General features: G+C 35.8%; 1 protein-coding gene across 2 annotated transcripts in view; it reads left to right on the top strand.

Moving 5' to 3' along the window:
• NLGN1 (neuroligin 1) overlaps nt 1-15,891 on the top strand; it is a 909,691-nt gene that overhangs the window by 249,616 nt on the left and 644,184 nt on the right. The gene's annotated exons all lie outside the window — the stretch shown is intronic.

The following is a 15,891-nucleotide window of genomic DNA, read 5'->3' as shown; positions in this document are numbered from 1 at the left end:
TAAAGAATTTTTTCGGGGTTTAAATGTCCTCAAGAGTTTTCCATTCGTTACTTGATGTACACCCTACGTAAATGAAGTGGACGAAGGAAAGTTACAAAGTCATTTACTTGGTGTTCGTCCTATGTAAATGGAGAGGATATTTTCTGTCATAGCTGAAGTGTTTCCATTTGATTTAGTTTTACGAAGTCCTTAGGTTTCCTGCCTCCAGACCCTATTCTCCTGCTTCAGATATGCCTAAAACTTTGTAATATCAAATTTTGTTTGAGCTTGCTGGTAGGCAAGGCAAAAAGGAGCACTGATTAAAAGAAGTATTCCAAGTTAATTAGAGCTCGTAACTGTTTTCTTTTCCTCGTCCTGAATTCTGAAAAGCATGCATTGGGTGGTTCCTACCTATACAGAAATAATACTCTCTGCAGAGCTTTTGCAGAAGATACAGAGACATCCCTCACATCCCACCCACTCTTGATGAAAGTCATAGATGTACTAGGCAAATGTCACTTAGTGAAAATGTAAGTTCGTGTTTGCTTTTGGATTATTTTATTCATTTGTTTGTTCATTTGCTGTTGGTGAGACCCAGCTGACGTGGTCCAGATGTGTTGCCTTCTCCTCTGGTGACAATTAGAACTCTTCATGAAGTTGTTTTCAGAAGATGACCCCCACCACTACCTGAATTAAAATCACATGAATAATTTGTTAAAATGTACATTCCAGGTCCTCAGCTCGGTCTTACTCCATCCGAATTTTGGGCACTGGGTTATTTTTTAAAAGCCTCTCAAAGGATTGTTATGAACAGCAAAGAGGGCAAATTACTTTCTTAGACAAGTAGACCTGTGGGAAACGGATCAGAGGGCAATCTAAGCTACAAGAAAGTGAAGGTTTGAAGACTTTGCATACTACTCTGCAGGATTTTACAACTGACAAGTTGATCATTTTACCTCAGCTTCCTCCTCATCTGAAAGAGGAGGAAATCATTTTGTCTTACCTACTAGAAAGGATTGTTGTAAAGATTACATTAGACAATAAATGTAAAAATGCTTTGAAAACCATTTTATAAAAGAGAAGACCCAGTTTTCATTATTATCAAGAAAAACATGTAGTTTTTTAAATCTAATTAGGAGGTTGTTAGGCATGGAACTTTGGGATCTTGTGGGGTTTTTAACTCCTGAATTTCACTCACTATGGTATCTAAAATAAAAGCCTTAAATTCTGGGGCTCAGGGAATCTGAAGAGCCTCTGCTTCTTAAATAGAATTTCAAACTCCTTCTGTCTTTAGATTTGCCTTCCCCGAACTTCCACCTCCATGTGCTGCCAATTCCTGGGGCATTTGGAGTTGTATAGTACAAATTGAATTGGTTTTTGACCTTTTTCACTGCTAACTTAGGAATCAACTTTCTTAGCTAAGGATTTGCCTCTTGTCTTTCTACAGTCTAGCTTCTAAAATAGTGCTGTTTTCTCTCCCCCCCACCCCCGCCGCCTCCCTTCTTTTGTTATTGTGAGATTTTTTCCTCTTTCAGAAGTTATTTGCAGACATTTTAAGGGGTACTGGGCAGTAGGGGGAAAGCTAACCCAATATTTTTGCTTTGTTCTTTTAAAATGTAAATGCTTTCTCCTTAAAATCATTAGTTGCAAACTTGATTCACACTCTTGTTTTATGATGTTTTAAAATGTGGTGCATATATTTTGCCTTCAGCTAAAAAAAAAAGAGGAATCATGCCACCCACTCAAAGGCCCCAGATCTGGTTACTTTATTCTCAGCAGCAGGATGGAAGAAAGAAGGAAGGAGGGAAGGAAACCAGAATTAACGGATATTAATTTTGAAAAGTATTGGTGATGATCCTTGTCAGCAATGTATTAATACTTCCTAGATTTTCTTATGACTCCCCTTTTTTTCATATAAAATCTGATGAATATGACAAGTTTATGCCTGATTGTACTGGGAGAGTGATAAACTTAAGTTTGTAAGTGCATGGTGACTTTCAGCAATATCCAGTAAAGGGACTTGGGAAAAAATAGGTTTTAAGAACCCTATTAATAAAACATAGGTAATTAAATAACTGAAAATGGTGTAACTTTTATATGGTAGTTAGAGAATTTAACAGGCATGGTGACAGTCTACATTATTAGTAGATGCTGTGGCTATACATATTTGTACTGTAAGTCCAAGGTATCCCATATATAACTATGAGCAATCAAAGAGATATCGGGTCTTTGCAGATAGATGTCCTAACTACTTCTCATTTTCCACAGGTCTGTTGCTACCAGTATGTGATTAGGAAGCTGTCATAACCTAAATTACTCCTTTGTTGGTTCTCTGTTGGGTGTAATTCCATTAATTGCTTTACGGGAGAGAGAAAGAGGTTGGGATAGACAAGTTTTGAAGAGAATTAAGAACAGCAGTTGTGCTTCAGAGTGGAATCCAGGCTAATGACATACAAGAGCAATAATCCAAATTTATTCCATTCTCAGGTAGTCCTACTGCTAATCTTTATACTGAAGCTTTATAACTACTATAACTTTAATTTGGAAATAACATAGAAATATTCTGCTCCTTCAGATGACTTCTGATGAGTCCATTTTTAGTTGTGCAGAGTCTTACAGAACTGGGAAACATGATTCAGTATGAAGGTGAAGGCATCAAAACCTTCTTGCTACTTTGCTTTGGTTCATTCAAAGCTTGGTGCTGCTAAACTAAGACTTCTTTGGGGTTGCCCTTGCTAATCTCTCCCAGGGTCCTTTTTCAAGGGTATATAGGCATGGTTTAATTCCAGTGCTAGAGCACTGCTCTAAGAAGAGGCCCCAAATGATCCATGTGCCAAAATATCTTTGCATGTTCTATAATGTACTTTACAATCTATTCATACAGCACTACATTTGTATGGTTTATACACCTGCATGGAATGGAGGTTCATCCTCAAAATGTTTGTAAAACTATCCCAAAAAGTAAGGAAATTATTTGAAGAGTACAGTTAACTTTATTTGATGCTTCTGTGAAGATAAGCACACAATTATTTTGGTCTTCTCTTCAACAGAGAAGTGTAACTACAGAAGCTTGAAGCCTTGCATTATCTCATTAGGCAGATGAGTCACTTAACTTCTATTGCCACTACTCATTTTTACCAGAAAATCTTGTCTTACCATTAGCATTATTTAGAGAAATAACCAGTGTAAGTAATAATAAAATATCCAGTGAAAATAAAATCTAAATGTAGAAGAATTTTAGAGTTTAGGAAGGTGTCAAATTTAGAGGTATGCATTCTCATTCTCATATTATACTCAGAATTGATGTGTAGGCTATTAAAAACAAAGCATATTAAAGAAAGGGCATTTCTGTTGTAATTTTTTCAAATCAACAAAATGGTGATGCCTAAGACCATTTTATTTGCTGTCTCCTCTATTTGCTGAAGTGTCCAACTCTTTGTGACAGCTGAAATGACAATCGTTGCATGATATAACCATTTACCTAGTGTGTACAAGGATATTTCAGAAATATTAGCCATGTGGGAGTCATTTAAAAGGCAAGTAAGTGTGACTGGAATCATTTAGCACTTAGAAACTTCCAGAGCAGCAGTTTAAAAAATAGCCTTGGGCCACAGAGTCTTCTTTGCCAGCTAACATATTGGGTTTATTATATATATGTGTATATAAAAAACCATTGTGTTGACTTGATCTCTGATTCCCAAATTTAGAGCACTGCTAGCTTCAAATCTTGGTGTGTACCTTATGGTTGCTTATTTACGATTCTCTGGGCTTCTCTGTGTGTGTGTGTGTGCGTGCATGTGCGCGTATGTGCATGTGTTTGTGTGTGTGTGTGTGTTTAAAAGGGGGTGGTGGTTTCTTCACTGCTTTCATCATTTGCATGCTTGTGTTTGGTTTCATTGAGGAGGTGTATGTTTTCAGTTCTGTTTTGTTGAAATTCCTTATCACAATAGTCCACTACCTTAATAACCATCTTGCAGGCTAAATGTGACTCCTGAAAGTCATAGGTGTTTTGTTCTGAATTTACATACTCGTCCTTAACTGGCAGATATTCAAGCTTCCCCCTCCTATACTTTGTTGATTTGTATAGGTCTCCTATTCTGAGGACATAGTGAGAGAAAATGTGGTACATGTTCTAGTAAAATGGGTGGTTATTCTTCCTATTCTGTAGAGACAGCAGAGGCAGGTGAATTATGTTCCACTATGTCAACCCCAAGCTAAATAGAGCTTTATCTTTTCCACACAGTGAAAGCATCTAGAGGGAATGCAAAGTAGTTTCCATTGTGCAATGAATCACTCATTAAAGTCAATTGACATCCAAGGAACACTTGTTTCAGTTATCACAGGTATTGGTAGGGGGAAACTGGTTATCAAAGAAAGACGGAATACCACACTGGACCAATCATCTCCTCATGTTTTCTTCAAATAAATAACATAACTTAGAAGTCAATTCATTACATTTTCTAGGTTCATGCATTGAAATTCAGTTTCCCCAAATTTCAAATTCTATGTTATAAGTTTCTGAATATATATGCATTATTTTCACCTCTAGAAAATTATTGAAACTATTAAATTGCTTGGATGGCTGAAGATCAAAAGCATTACAGTCAATTAAGAGGAGAATACCATACTAAGTGATCTTTAGAATATAATACTTTAAATACTAATTCAGCTTTACAACCTGAAGGTAAAAACCAAACAATTACATGGGACAAAAGCTGCTTTAATGTATTACTTCTTCTCTAAACACTGTTAAAATGCTCGAATTCTACTACTAGTATAAAATGAAAAAAATGAGCACTAAAATATATCACATTCTCCACCATCAAGTCCCTTTGACTGGTGAGAAAATACTGGTTCATATTTTATCTAAGTGCTCCCAACCCATCCTCTTCACATTATACTTGGATGCACCATGGTGTGCTGAAAAGAAGTTTGACTCAATTTCAGACTCACACATTACCTCTTCATGTGGTCTCAAGTTAATGAACTTCCCTGGGCCTGAGTTTCCTCATCTACAAACAAAAAGAGTGTGAGAGCATTCATAAAATATTATTTGAAAAGACTGAAAAGCAAATGTGAATGAGTAGTATCCAGCTAAGGGTGTGTGCCAATAATCCACTTGAGATTATTCCTGCCTTTCCTTCTGTGTGTTAGCGGCAGAGATGGAGGGAAATGAACTAATGAAAGAAATGTGCAGATGAATAGGATCAAAGGAATTCAAAGTAGAGTAGTGAGCGAGCTGAAAATTTTTGTATAGTTTCTCTAGGATTCTAAGAAAAAAATTCGTTTGATGACTGATAATTATAATGCTTCAAGTTTATTAATGGCTTACTACAATGTGTCTCAATAAAAGGTGACTGATGTTATCCACATTTTTCAGATGGATAAGTTGAGGTCAAAGAAGATAAGTACCTTTCCTAACATTCCATGGCTCATAGCTGGGAGCATTTGGATTTGACTCTACGTCTGTCTGACTTCAAAGTCAAAGTTCTCAGCACTGGGTGAAGAAGCCTCCCAAACTGTGGTAAAGGTACCTAGTTATTATTACACCACGTAGTAGTAAGTGAGATTATAGAGCAGGAATAATTCCCCTTAGGCTACTAAATTTCCTTTCCACCATCTGAAACAAGAATTTCTTCTTTGATTAGATATTTGGCCTGTGTCTTGATAAGCTGTTTCATCAGACATAAATTTATGTTGTGATTAGAGAAATGTATACTATTCCTTATCTTAAGCTATCTCTTAATAAAGTTACAATTCATGACTATAAACATGTATGCTTATATGACTATAAGCATATTTATGACTATAAACATATAAACAATTCATAGCTATAAACACTAATGATATAGAATCATTAGTAAATTGCATAATCTGGCATTTGGGGCCACTTAGTGAAAGTCATTAGAATGCCATTTCATTGATTAAAAGAGAAGTTTACCCATATTGTTAATATAAATAGCCATCTGTTTATACCGTGAGCATGGTAACAGGCAAATCAGAGCAGGAAGCAGGGTACATGCAATAGCATTTGGAACCTTGGTGAATCAGACCACAGCAGGACTTTATTCATTAAATTGCAGTAGGCTGATTGCTGAAGGCATTGGTCTGTTCTCTTAGAACTCAAATGACAAGAGTCGCACAACTGTTTGTACATAGTAAATCCCTTAATCACTTGACTCATCGTGTATGGCTTATAATTCTCTTCCACAGAAAGATAAGCAAGTTATCTTTCCCTTTATCCATGGCTACTGAGTACCTCTTTCAGCTCACGAGCATTTATGACGAAGAACATTATCTTAAGAAGAAAAGTATGAATGCCCAATTCTATTGCCAAATAGGCCCTTACAGAGCTATTTATGGAATTCTAAACTTAATATATACGGAAGTAATAATGAACTGAGACTAAAATAATTTGCTTCTAGCCATAATTCTGCTACATTAAAAAAAAAATCAGCCTTGACCAAATCACTTTATCTTAGTTTTCTCACATAATAAATGAGGAGGTTGTACAACTTAAGGTGTCTATCAGTCATGGAACCTCAAAATCTGTTCATCTATGTTTAACTTCATAAATTATATTAAAAATTATTGGAATAATTTGTGCAGCTTAAAGTTGATTCATAATTTATCCATTTGAAGTATCTATGTGTTTCAGGATGGCTACATTGTTTTCTATTCTTACTCCTTTTGAAATAATAGATGTTTTATTTTCTATGAATCTTTGGAAGGATTCCAGATGTTTTCATTGAAGTCTTCCTTAGCCATTAGCCTATGATTTCATCAATTTTCTTTAACTCATATCAGTGGTTCTCAACTTAAGACATTTGGCATTCTCAAGATAAGACATTTTTGGTTGTCACAAATTGGGAGATGCTACTAGTATCTCTATTACATAAAGACTAGGAATGCTGTTTTAAATCTCACAATTCACAAGGTAGCTCCATAATCCCAACACAAAATTTTCTTGCCCAAATTGTCAACAGTATACTTTTCCATAGGTATTTGGAGAAAGCCTAAACTAACTATATACATTAAAGTAGAGAGGAGCTAGTCTGGGAGTCTTATTTTTATACCAAATATAAAGCACACCACAGAGAAGTTATAAAATCAGTTTATTATGCATTTTAAAAGCATCAAGTGATATTTAGCTATAAATAATTATTTTCAATTTCAAAATTCAGTGGGCTAGATGGTAAGCATGGACTTTGGAGTAGGTAAACCTGGGTTTATATCCTGACTTTATCATTTAATAGTTATATGACTTCAGACAACTTCTTTCTCATTTTTGAGTCTCAGTGCTCTCATCTGAAAAAGTGTTTAATTATATCTTCCTTTTATTGTTGTAAGACTTAAAATAGAACATTGAGTGCTTATAAGAGAAAGGTATTTAAAAAAGACACACAACAGTGATTATGTTAACAATGATAACTGATTTGTTTCAAAAATTCCATTAATCAAAATTTTCTTTGCACAAAGTTGTTTAACTTATTAAGGTTTTATAGCAGAAAAGGAATACTGGATAAAAACTTCTGTTGAAACTAGGACAAAATAGGACAAAAACAACTTTTCAAAAACTTTTTTTTATTTAAAAAGTATATGAAAAACAAATTTTATGCTGTAAAAAGAAAGTTCTTGCATATATAGAAGCTAGTGCCAAAATAATAAATAGCATTGGAAAGATATTGTAAAGAACTGTGCTGAACAAGAGAAGCTCCTAAAGATATTAAAACCACCCACAAATGAATCAGAAAAAAACTGCAGTTGAGAGATGACTAGAAATGTATTGGTAGCTGAGCTGGGAACAGTTTTCAACATGCTTTATTTCTAAACATTCCATCTTTTCAGCATTAATATGTCAAGTAAGGTCAATGACTATAGAAAATGATCAAGTGTGGACAGAGGATTCACAGATATCTGAAAGCCAAGTTCCTTGAAGATTATCAGTTTAAAATCTGCAAATCGCTGCTACTTTTTTTTTTTTTTCATTATGAGCAGTCTTTTTCCCAAAGGAATCCTGCCTGATGAGTAGGAGTACATTGTTTGAAAGAGCTACAGAAGTACTTCTTAGGTGTTTTTCCCCTTTAGCAAAATGTTGGGAAGATGGAGCAGTATTCAGCATGAGGTGTGCTGTCATTATATTTATTCTAGGCCTTTCAGCACTGTAATTTATTTCTGTGCCAAAACAATATGAATTGTTAAAAAATGTACTTCTCCAAAATGTGAAACAATTGGACTGGATCCCTATTGAATTATGCACATATCTTAGCTAAAAGAATGGTATTTTCTGAATAATAAAAATCATACTTTTTTGCAAAAGCAAAATACTCAAAATTTTTATCAGTACATTTTAAGGGCTATTCTGCCAATTGGACCTAAAATGAACTTTAAAATTTCAAATAGTTCTCAGAAAGTCCACAACATTTATTTAGAACAGATTGTATCTACATCTCTTATCATTTGACTAAGATGATTCTTCCTGGTAATGAAGAACCCTAAATGTAACTGGTGTCTAAATTTTAGAAATACAGAATCCCTTTATTGTGCATGAAGATGCTTCTAGAATAAATATAGTCATATAATCCCTTTATGATAAAGAGATTGGCAGCTTGAATGAGGGAACAATTAGAAGTGTTAAAAAAAATGAGCACTGGACAGTGTTAACAATTTCCTCTGCTGTAATTCTTACACAAAGGCAAACAAAGTTTTCATTCATTGAACACCCTCTGTGGGTAAAGTACTCTTCTGGTTCTTCTATACATGTACTCATAGAATCCTCAGAGCCACATGCAAGATGTGGAAACTGTATTATGTGTTATGTGTTATTATGTATTATACATAATAGGACACTTCATTTTCTAAAGGAGGATACTTAGGCTTATATTTATCTACATCAATGGTCAGAGGTGGGGAAAGCTGATAGTGTTGAAGGGATTTTATCAGGAACTCAAAATTATATATATAGATATTTATATCTATCTATATAGATATAAATCTATATAGAGGAGATGAGATTACCGAGTAGCAGAAATGTTAAGATCATTCAATTAGTGAGTAGAAGTTCTGAGTTTGAATCCAGATGTAAAACCTCAAGTTCAGTGCTCTTTTTTTTTTTTTTTTTTTTTATTATACTTTAAGTTCTAGGGTACATGTGCATAACGTGCAGGTTTGTTACATATGTATACTTGTGCCATGTTGGTGTGCTGCACCCATCAACTCGTCAGCACCCATCAATTCATCATTTATATCAGGTATAACTCCCCAATGCAATCCCTCCCCCCTCCCCCCTCCCCATGATAAGCCCAGTGTGTGATGTTCCCCTTCCCGAGTCCAAGTGATCTCATTGTTCAGTTCCCACCTATGAGTGAGAACATGCGGTGTTTGGTTTTCTGTTCTTGTGATAGTTTGCTAAGAATGATGGTTTCCAGCTGCATCCATGTCCCTACAAAGGACGCAAACTCATCCTTTTTTATGGCTGCATAGTATTCCATGGTGTATATGTGCCACATTTTCTTAATCCAGTCTGTCACAGATGGACATTTGGGTTGCTGCTTGCATTATTTATTATTATTTTATATGTGTTTGAATTTAAACACTCCCCAAAATGCTCTTAATTTCCACTGCTAGATGAGTTCTTCAATGTCAGGGGTAATGATTTCAATGTTTCTGAGCTCATAATATATTCTGTATTAGTGACTGGCATATGGTTGGTCCTTATAAGTATTTGTTAAATAGATTCCAATACTGACAACATACAAGAAATACATCTTGCTTCATTTGTCAAAAAAAGATGGTTGATATGGTCTGGCTCTGTGTCCCCACCCAAAATCTCATCTTGAATTGTAATTAGAATTAGAATCCCCGTGTGTTGGGGGAGGGAACTCATGGGAAGTGATTAGATCATGAGAGTGGTTCTCCCATGTTGCTCTCGTGATAGTGAGTTAGTTCCCATGAGATCTGATGGTTTCTAAGGGGTGTTTCTCCCCTATGCTCTGCACTTCTCCTTCCTGCTGCCATGTGAAGAAGGACATATTTGCTTCCCCTTCCTTCATGATTGTAAGTTTCCTGAGGCCCCCCAGCCACGCCGAACTGTGAGTCAATTAAACTTCCTCCCTTTATAAATTACCCAGTCTCGGGTATGTCTTTATTAGCAGCTTGAAAATGGACTAGTAAGTGGCAGAATGGCACACCTGTCAAGCCATTTAGACGTTCTGAAGATAAATGTTATATAAATGCATCATTATATTTCTGCTGAAATGACAAGGTTTACATAATTGACACTGAAGAATCTCACATGTGTAAACAGTGCTAATCTTCTGTCTAATTTAAATCTTGTTATCAAAAAAATTGTGTTGGGTATGTATTCAGAAATAGTTGCCTGGGATAACATAAAAAAGTTAAAAAGATATGTATTTCAATGGGAAACATTTAAATTTTACCTATGTGGTTTTATGCATTTCTTAATGTGCAGAGAGAAAAAACAAACTGTTGTTGAAAGATCTAAAAGAGTAGTGACCAAATTCTTTTGGTACATTGTTTCCATAATATGAAGTTTGTCATAATTATTCATGTTTTTTGGATTTGTAATTGGTATTAATTTTGCCTTCCATCGGCATTGTAACTTAGTGCTTCCAAATGCATTTTCTTTATATGCCTGACCTCTTTTCCTGAACACCTGAAGGGCAGAGAATGGCTATTCATCCTTGTGTCCCTGCAGGCATCTAATGGGTGAATTCATACTTTACCATACTGTTGTATGTGATTGAGGATATAAATTGTGATATACTTGGAAAAAGCATCATGCCTGTCATGAAAGCTCTGGCCTTACATCTTCTCTTATATGTCAATTGACTTTGAGCTCCCGATAAGTGACATCATAGTGTTGTAGTAAATATACATATACACGCACACACACACACATATATAGATAGATATAGATATCTATATATATAATTTTGAGTTCCTGATAAAATCCCTTCAACACTATCAGCTTTTCCCACCTCTGACCATTGATGTAGATAAATACAAGCCTAAGTATCCTCCTTTAGAAAATGAAGTGTCCTATTGATAGGACACAGTCCATGTAATTCTGGACCAAACCATAAGCTCAGATGTATTTTCCCTAAAATGTGTGTCATTTTATATGCAATTTTTTCAGTCAGAGTTAAAAGCTACATTATGAAGGGAGTTGAAAACATGCCTAATGTATTGGTGTTAAAACAAGTTATTGTTTTTGAAGGGAAATTGCATTGTTAGAAATTGTGTTGATACAGTCCTGTTTTAATCAGAGGATGTCAGAGTTTAAGGATGATAGAAACATGATTAACAGATCAATCATCACACAGGGACTCTCTTGGTGATGCTCTCTTTCTTTGAAAATGATCCCAGTTATTTTGGGGTGTGTCGTTCATTCATTGCTGTCCTGAAGGTGAACATCCTGCTCCTGTGAAAAGCTTTTTAAAAGTTCATTTGCATGAATACTAACTAAAATGGCAATAAAGATGAGAAGCTTTATTTATAATAGCTTTTTAATGGTACCCAACATTAAGACATCTTAAATTCTAAAAACAACATCGTTTTTAATTGTATTATTAGAACTATAGAAAACTCAGATTAACAAACAGAACACTCATTATGCTAACTCACATAAAAAGAAAATGTTAACACTTCATTGTATATTGTTCAAGATCAGTTCTTTTGCACATATTCAGAGATAAGAACTTTTTGGACATGAAATGCAAAAAGTAAAAAAGAATAAACATAATCACATTGTACTTTACATATAGTTCATTCTACTTTTTAACATGACAATAGATTACAATGACCCATGTATGCCAATAAATCTAAAGAAATATAATAATTTTCGTGGCTGAATATAGCTTTGTGTGATGTAACATGACTTATTTGTTGGGCATTTAGGTTATTTCCATTTTAATTTTTCAAACATTGCCATAATGAAACACACACATACACACGCACACGCACACACGTAGAGCTCTGTGGGTGTTTCTGATTATTCCCTTAGGATACATTTTAACAGATAAAATTGTGAGAACAGTAAATAATATTTCTTTTCTTAAACATTTTTTAAAAAAACTAATTTTGGACTTGCAGAAAAGTGGCAAAAGTAAGACAGAGATTTACCCAACACACCCCATCCAGATTCCCTGAATGTAACATCTAGCATAACCACGTTACAATGATAAAACCAAATAATTAAATTGGTGTGATACTATTATCTAAATTGCAGACTTTAATTGAATTTCACCAAGTGTTTTTCTGTGACATATTTTTCTGTATCAGGATTCTGTATAGGTTTTCACAGTTTATTTGGTTGTTGTTGTTGTTTCTGAAATTCCCTTTTTTTTCTTTTTCTTTCTTTTTTTTTTTTTTTTTTTTGAGTTTGAGTCTCACTCTGTCACCCGAGCTGGAGTGCATTGGTGCAATCTCAACTCACTGCAACCTCCACCTCCTGGGTTCAAATGATTCTCCTGCCTCAGCCTCCCGATTAGCTGGGACTACAGGTGCCTGCCACCACACCTGGCTAATTTTTGTTTCTTTTTAGTAGAGACAGAGTTTTACCATATTGGGCAGGCTGGTCTCGAACACCTGACCTCATAATCTGCTTGTCTTGGCCTCCCAAAGTGCTGGGATACAAGCGTGAGCCACTGTGCCCGACCCCATTTTTTTTTAATAATAGCAAAACCTGGAAATATATATAACTTCTTAATTTAATAATGCATTATGTCTCTTTCATTCTTGCTTACAATTCATGAACATTTATCTTCAGTTGAAGGCACAAGGGATACAATGTGATTTCCTTAAGAAGCTTACAGTCTACTAGAAAGAAACAGACCTGTGAATAATATGATTGTCTAAATACCATAATTGGCATTTGTCCAGATTATTATGCATTGAGAAAATAGGCAGTGATCAAAATATCCTCAGGGAGAATCTAACTAGACTTCACAGAAGAAGAGACAGTTGCCAGGTCTTAAATATGAGAAAGTAGTTATCAGTTTAGTTGGGTTTTTAAGGCAGAAGAAAAAAATATTGCCAGTAGAAGTAATGAGCAGAAAAGTACCAGGCTCAACTAAAAGGCTCACAAACCAAAATGGGTGCATTTTAGGGTAATACAGTGGTGTGGAGGCTGGCTGGTGCAAAATGAAGAAATGATATTGAAGTACAACACAAGTAGAAGCCATATCTGGAAACGATTTGGAATTATTGCTATTTTCGTGTGATAGCTATCTGTGTATGTCTCTGAGGAAGACAATCCTGTGTGAAAGGCTTGGCCATTCTTCAGTGTTGTGGCCATGGACAATTCACTTTCTCACTAAGTCTTAGTTTCCTTTTTCTTTTCTTTTCTTTCTTTTTTTTTTTTGGAGACAGAATCTCATTCTGTCACCCAAGCTAGATGGAGTACAGTGGCGTGATCTCAGCTCACTGCAACCTCTGCCTCATGGGTTCCAGCGATTCTCAATGCCTCAGCCTCCTGAGTAGCTGGGATTACAGGCATGAGACACCTTGCCTGGCTAATTTTTGTATTTTTAGTAGAGAGGGGGTTTCACCATGTTGGCCAGGCTGTTCTCGAATTCCTGACCTCAAGTGATCCGCCCGCTTCGTCCTCCCAAAGTGCTGGGATTACAGGCATGAGCCACTGTACCCGGCCAGTTTCTTTATCTTTAATATGGGAATACTAATACTTAGTTTGAAGGGATTCTGTTAAGATGTAATAGACATGGCAAACCCCCATGCATAGTGCATAGTGGATTATCATAAGTGTAAAGCTATAATTGTTATATTTGCATGCAGTGTTTATTTTTTTTTCCTGTAGACACTGGGAAGTCATTGCAGGGTTTTAAGCCTACGAGTATGTTCTTACTTTAAGAAAAAAACAACGTGGTGACAATAGGTAGAATGACTTGAAGAGACAGTGAGACTTGTTAGGAAGGTGTTACATTTATTGGGTGTGTAGAGGGCAATGTAATATAATCTTGTTTTATATTGTTTATATTAGTTTCCCAGGGCTATTGTAACAAAGTACCACAAACTAAGTGGCTTAAAACAAGAGAAAATTTTGTCCCTCAATTCTTGAGGCCCGAAGTCTGAAGTTAAGGTGATTGGCAGGGTCATGCTCCCTCTAAGAAAAGATCTGGGCCGGACGCAGTGGCTCACGCCTGTAATCCCAGCATTTTGGGAGGCCGAGACGGGTGGATCACGAGGTCAGGAGATCGAGACTATCCTGGCTAACACGGTGAAACCCCGTCTCTACTAAAAATACAAAAATTAGCCGGGCGCGGTGGCGGGCACCTGTAGTCCCAGCTACATGGGAGGCTGAGGCAGGAGAACGTCCTGAACCCGGGAGGCGGAGCTTGCAGTGAGTGGAGACCACGTCACTGCACTCCAGTCTGGGCGACAGAGCAGGACTCCGTCTCAAAAAAAAAAGAGAAAAGATCTGTTCGTGTCTCTCCCCTACCTTCTGGTAGATCCTTGGTTTGTGACAGCAAAACTCTAATCCTCACATAACATTCTCCCTGTGTGCATGACTGTCTCTTCATTTGGCTTTCTTTTTATATGAGTATCAGTCATATTGGATTAGACACCACCCTATTTCACTAAGTCCTCATCTTAATTTAACTAATTACATCCACAACAACCTTATTTCCAAATAGGTTGCATTCTGAGGTACTGGGGATCAGGACTTCAGTAGGTGAATTTGTGGGGACACAATTTACCTTACAGTATTGTTTTTTCTAACTTCAGCATTAAATGGTCCTTTCTGGGTGCTCCCTAGCACTGTGATAATGATTACAGATAAGAAAATTTTAAACTACATTTTTGTAATAATGCCAGTTTTTTAATAGAACTAGCTACCACTGACCATTACTGCCAATCAAAAACCAACCCCACTGTTCAAACACTGGGTAAATGTAGGATGGTGTATAGAACTTCTCTTTATTTATGCATACATTCTTGGATAAAGCAGTTTAAAACTATCATGTGATGTGAGGTTTTAAAAAATAAAAACACAAAATCTTGTTTACAGCATAATTAAAACTATGTAAGGAATATGCATGTCTGAAATTTAATATACTAAAAAAAGTGTTAGTTTTTAGTATAGTGGTAAGATTTTAATTTCAAAATTATCTTTAAGCTGATTGTTTCCTGTAAACAGGGAGAAAGCAGATCAACTGAAAGCTTTGAATTCTAGATCTTAATTTTTATGCAATTTGAAAATTGTCATCATTATTCTGAGAACATAGGTGCCTGGTGCCTTGATGTAATTATTAATAGCACATCTCAAATGTGGCATGAAGAAAGGACAGAGCACTGGACTCTATTATTGCATTCTTTCCATTTTTATTTTAACTATTGGCCCATTGCTTGATGGCAAGAGAGTTAACTTTTTTTTTTTTTTTTTAGTTTTTCCATATTTTTTATTTTTAACAAATTTTTAGAGTAGCAGAACTATATGGGTGGGACATAAAAAGTACAGAATGAACCATAATCATGATGGTTCTTCTCAAAGTGGATGTGTAACTCTTGTTAAGAGTGCTTCTAAAGATAAATAATCAACTTTTTTTTTCACCTACACTATCCAAATGGTGCCCAGTAGTTACTTGTGGCTATTGTGCCTTGAATGAGGCTAGTGTGACTGAAAAATTGATTTTTTTTTTATTATACTTTAAGTTCTAGGGTACCTGTGCACAACGTGCAGGTTTGTTACATATGTATACATGTACCGTGTTGGTGTGCTGCACCCATTAACTCGTCATTTACATTAGGTATAACTCTTAATGCTATCCCTCCCCCCTACCCCTTCCCCATAATAGGACCCAGTGTGTGATATTTCCCTTCCTGTGTCCAAGTGATCTCATTGTTCAGTTCCCACCTATGAGTGAGAACTTG

This window comes from Colobus angolensis, unplaced genomic scaffold, assembly GCF_000951035.1.
Source record: "Colobus angolensis palliatus isolate OR3802 unplaced genomic scaffold, Cang.pa_1.0 Scaffold228, whole genome shotgun sequence".
NCBI lineage: Eukaryota > Metazoa > Chordata > Mammalia > Primates > Cercopithecidae > Colobus > Colobus angolensis.
This window is presented reverse-complemented; position numbering and strand designations above follow the sequence as displayed.